Genomic DNA, 4,488 nt, shown 5'->3' with positions numbered 1-4,488 from the left:
TGCTTGAGCCCAGGAGTTGGAGGTTGCTGTGAGCTGTGATGCCATAGCATTCTACCTAGGGGGACAGCTTGAGGCTCTCTGTCTAAAAAAAAAAAAAAAAATGCTGCTATGAACATCAGTGTGTTATATGTACCTTTAAGTAACCCTTCTCTTACTTTTTTCTTTTTTCCAGGCAGAGTCTCACTGTCACCCTTGGTAGAGTGCGTGGCAGTCAGAGCTCACAGCAACCCCAAACTCTTGAGCTCAAGCTATTCTCTTGCCTCAGTCTCTTGAGAAGCTAGGACTACAGGTGCCCACCACAAAGCCCAGCTATTTTTTAGAGATGGCATCTTGCTCTTGCTTGGGCTGGGCTCGAACCTGTGAGCTCAGGCAATGCACCCACCTCGGCCTCCCAGAGTGCTGGGGTTACAGGTGTGAGCCACTGTGATACTGGAATTTCACTCTTCAGTAGGTCGTTGTTCTCAGGGATTCGAAGAATTAACCCAGGGACCACAGATCAGTGGTAAGATAGGATTTTTATTAGAAGTTAGAAAGGAATACAGAAGAAGTAAGAAGCACCAGCGCTGGCTCAGCGCCTGTGGCTCAAGAGGCTAAGGCGCCAACCACATACATCTGAGCTGGTGGGTTCGAATCCAACCAGGGCCTGCCAAACACCAATGATGGCTGCAACCAAAAAATAGCCGGGCGTTGTGGTGGGTGCCTGTAGTCCCAGATACTTGGGAGGTGGTGGAAGGAGACTTGCTTGAGCCCACGAGTTGGAGGTTGCTGTGAGCTGTGGTTTCACAGCTCTACCCAGGGGGACAGCTAGAGGCTCCATCTCAAAAAAAAAAAAAAGCTCCAAAGCTTCTGGAAGGGGAAAAGCGCTGAACTGAGGAGTCTCTAAGTAGGCTCTTTCTCTAGGGGTCTGAGGTCTAGAGACTTACACAAGGCCTGGAGTTGGTAGAGGAAAAACATCTTTTAAAAGTTAATGAGTGTATTAACAAATGAATGAATGTAGTTCCTCCTTCACTAGGGCAAGGTTATCAGGTCCTTTACAGTCTTTGTCTCTGAGAAGAGATTAGGGTGTGTGCTTCTACTCAAGATGGAACCACCCAAAAAATCATCTCAGGCTGCTTTGTTCATGATCTTATCAGAGCCCAGAGGGTATGTCCCAAAAAAGTCTGTTTGTGCCTGGAAATGGGGGCCTGAGCTCACCTGGGCCTAGAGAATGGGGGGCTCCCTATCTAGCCCTGAGTGGTGGAATCCTGTATCAACTGCACCCAGCTTTTTTTTTTTTTTAAGAAAAAAAAAACTTACTCTTTCACCTAGGCTGGGTGCAGTCATAGCTCACAGCAGCCTCAAACTCCTGGACTTGAGCGATCCTTCTGCCTCAGCCTCCCAAGTAGCAAGGACTACAAGAGTGTGCCACACTCTTACCTAATATTGCTTTTTTTTTTTTTTGAGACGGAGCCTCAAGCTATCCCCCTGGGTAGAGTGCCATGGCATCACACTCACAGCAACCTCCAACTTCTGGGCTCAAGCGAGTCTCCTGCCTCAGCCTCCCAAGTAGCTGGGACTACAGGTGCCCGCCAGAACGCCTGGCCATTTTTTGGTTGCAGCCATCATTGTTGTTTGGCGGGCCCGGGCTGGGGATTCGAACCCGCCACCTTAGGTGTATGTGGCTGGCGCCTTAGCTGCTTGAGCCACAGGCGCCGAGCCTACCTAATATTGTTTTGAGATTGTTTCCTATCAGCATATAAAGATCTCTCTCTCCCATTCTTTTGAAGGCCTGAAGAGTATTTCACATTGGATGCACCATGTTTATAGCCAGTTCTCCTTTAACAGACATTTAGATTGTATTCTATATTATTTGGTAGTATGTAATAAGTACCCATATGGGGCAGTGCCTGTGGCTCAGTGGGTAGGGCGCCAGCCCCACATACCAAGGGTTGCAGGATTGAACCTGGCCCTGGCTAAACTGCAACAACAACAACAACAAAAAGCTGGGAGTTGTGGTGGGCACCTGTAGTCCCAGCTACTCAGGAGGCTGAGGCAAGAGAATCTCTAAGCCTAAGAGCTAGAGGTTGCTGTGAGCTGTGATGCCACAGCACTCTACTGAAGGCAACAAAGTGATACAAGTACCCATATCATCACACACAAGTGCAACTGCAACTAGAGGATGATATCAGAACTTGTTTGGGCAAGGGGTCAAAACTTGCCATTTTAGGCTCAGTGTCAGTAGCACACTGGTTACCACGCCAGCCACATACACCGAGGGTGGTGGGTTCGAACCTGGCCCAGGTCAGCTAAACAACTGCAACAAAAAAATAGCCAGGTGTCATGGACAGTGCCTGTAGTCCCAGCTACTTGGGAGGCTGAGGCAAGAGAATTGCCTAAGCCCAAGAGTTGGAGGTTGCTGTGAGCTGTGACGCTGCAGCACTCTACCAAGGTGATAAAGTGAGGCTCTGTCTCTACAAAAAAAAAATAATAGTAAAATAAAATATTTAGGATAGAAAGTTGCCATGATGGGTGCCTATAGTCCCAGCTACTAGGGAGGCTGAGGCAAGAGAATTGCTTAAACCCAAGAGTTTGAGGTTGCGGTGAGCTGTGACGCCACACTACTGAGGGCCACATAGTGAGACTCTGTCAAAAAACTAAAAACTTGCTATTTTAATAGTAACCTCCACCCTCAGTATATGGGGCCAGCACCCTACCCATTGAGCCACAGGCGCCACCTGGAGCTCTTTATATATTAAGGCAACAAATTCTTATTTCTGATTTGAAAAATTATTTCTAAGTTTGGCATTTACCTCTTAACTTTGCTTATGGTAGACTATTTTCCACTGTTGCTTTTATAATAAACCCCAAACTCCTTACTATAGCCAACATGGCCTGAAGTAATTCATTCTCTGCCTCCCGGAACTCAGTTCCCTCCACTCTCTGCCTTTACCATTCTGCTCCAGCCATTATGGACTGAAATGAGTGACAGTCTCTTCTGCAGGAGGACTTCTGCCTTTGCTATTCCCTCTGACTGAAACTCTCTTCCTTTTTTCCCTTCCTCATCTTCTCATTGAGATTCTATCACCTCGTCTGGAAAGGCTTCCCTGACCATCCCCCAGGACCCACATTTGTCTTGTTCGCCACAGCACTCAGCACTGTACGACATGGCTTATAATAGTCTCTCAGTAAATACTTGCTGAGTGAATAAATGAATAAGTGAATGTCAGGAGATGACACAGGCAGGTTGAGCTGTTAAAAAATTTTATTAAAATGTCCAAGAAGTACATTAATGTCCACAGTGTCAGATATCACAAACTCACAGAACACTGCAGCTCACAGCAAAAGCGGCAGAACCCAAAGCTGTTCACACACACACACTCGCATGCATGCCACATGTGTGGCACACATAAACACACACACATATTCCAAGGGAAAGATCAAAAGACAAGCTGCCCACTTTAGAAAAGACCATGGTCCCCTCCTATCATGGAGCTGGGGTAGGGGGTAGGGTAAGGGCTGAGGTGTCCAAGGAGAGGGAACATAAACCAAGACTCCCCCAGAGAAGTTTCATTCTCAATATCCCCTCATAAAGGAAAATTATTTGTGACATGGATGACTAAAGAAGATATGTTGTTATTATTTTAAACTAAGAAGAATTATCAAAGTAAAAAGTCAAACCTATATCCCTGGGTTTTCTCAACAATAACCATAGATGGATAATGTCTATTGCAGGGGAGACAAGGATTTAAGGGTCTATTGCAGGGGAGACAAGGGGAAGACAAGGATTTAAGGGTCCAGTTTGCACTACTCAGCCATTTCCTAAATTGTGTGTGTGTGTGAGAGACAGAGACAGAGAGCTTGTGCAATTGTGTTTCAATCTCTTCCTTGGAAGTCCATAGTAGCACAGCAGTGTTTGAAGTCAGACAGATAGAAGCAAATCCTTACTCCTGTCTTAGCTGTGACTTCAAGCCACTGTCTTTCCCTTACATCTGAACCTTAGTTTCATTGTGTAAAATGGGAAAATAACGGACTCTAAGTCACTGCATTGAGAAGATTCAAGGAGATTTTGTCTAAGCCCTTAGCATGGAAATGCTATGCTATAGCCATCAACTATGAATATTACTTCCCAGGAAGGATGTAGGCTCAGTTAACACATTTCCTTCTTTACTGAAGACCTAAGTGGACCGTGTACTTGCTTATCTTTCTTTTCTGCACAGGGTTATTCTCCACTGTAGAGTTTTTAACACTAATCTATAGATTTTACCCAGACTGGAGGGGTTGAGAGTGGATAACAGACACAGGCAGTTAGGCCCTGACCTCTGGCTTAGAAAAGCCTTTACAGGTTGCAGATTCAGAAGAGGAAGACAAGGTGAGTTCTTTTCCACTTAAAAAATTAAAAGCTGGCAGCACCTGTGGCTCAAAGGAGTAGGGCGCCAGCATGGCCCCATATGCTGGAGGTGGCAGGTTCAAACCCAGCCCCGGCCAAAAACTGCAAAAAAAAAAAAAAAC

The sequence above is a fragment of the Otolemur garnettii genome, unplaced genomic scaffold (genome assembly GCF_000181295.1).
Source record: "Otolemur garnettii isolate 467f Iridium unplaced genomic scaffold, OtoGar3 scaffold00105, whole genome shotgun sequence".
NCBI lineage: Eukaryota > Metazoa > Chordata > Mammalia > Primates > Galagidae > Otolemur > Otolemur garnettii.
Note: the sequence above shows the minus strand (reverse complement) of the source record.